The 666-nt window shown below is 38.1% G+C and overlaps 1 long non-coding RNA gene across 1 annotated transcript in view; it reads left to right on the forward strand.

Moving 5' to 3' along the window:
* Positions 1-493, forward strand: part of LOC107663332 (uncharacterized) — a 967-nt gene extending 474 nt beyond the window's left edge. Inside the window, exons 2-3 of the long non-coding RNA XR_001631320.1 lie at positions 3-168; positions 341-493. This is a non-coding gene — a long non-coding RNA (uncharacterized LOC107663332). The remainder of the gene's footprint in view (positions 1-2; positions 169-340) is intronic.
* The last annotated feature ends 173 nt before the right edge of the window (positions 494-666 follow it).

Below are 666 nucleotides of genomic sequence, written 5' to 3' on the forward strand. Positions count from 1 at the left end.
AGATTGAACAAGATTTTTTGCTACTATTTGGAGAAGAGATCTCAGGAAAGTTTCTGGCAAAGTGGCCAACCTACTTCAAACAGAGAGTGATCAATGACAGCAAAGGATTGTCCTCCAGTCACCACATTGAGGAACTCATCAAAGATGCTCAGCGTGAACCTGGTGATGGTAAGATTTAACATGTATCATAAAAAGGAATCATGGGCACAAGGACCAAAGACAATAATAGCTTTGCTATCTGTTGTGTTTTAGTATTTTGATGCTTCATAACACTTATTTTGAGTACTTGTCCAGTCCAGTTACTTATCTTTTTTTTTTATTCTTTCTTGGTCTATTTTAGACTCTACAGGGTGGGATAGTGACATCTCAGCCTTACTGTTGCTGCTGTATCTCCTGCCCCCAACTCCAAAAGGCCACAAGAAGGCAGCAAAGATCAGCCCCCTTCAGGCAGCTGACCATGTGGTGCGATTTCTTAGGGTGAGTTTTCATGTGTTTTTAATTAATTCTGAAATCCACAGTGGTCGAGACGTGCAAAACAAATTACAATTATGAAAACAATTTAACAAATCCAAAAACAAAACAAAACGTCAAACTATAAATGCAGCGCCAAATCTAAAAACGAAATAGCAAGTCAGAAAACACAATGACAAAATGGAAAAGATTAGA

Source organism: Sinocyclocheilus anshuiensis, unplaced genomic scaffold, assembly GCF_001515605.1.
Source record: "Sinocyclocheilus anshuiensis isolate Anshui unplaced genomic scaffold, SAMN03320099.WGS_v1.1 scaffold2717, whole genome shotgun sequence".
Taxonomy (NCBI): domain Eukaryota; kingdom Metazoa; phylum Chordata; class Actinopteri; order Cypriniformes; family Cyprinidae; genus Sinocyclocheilus; species Sinocyclocheilus anshuiensis.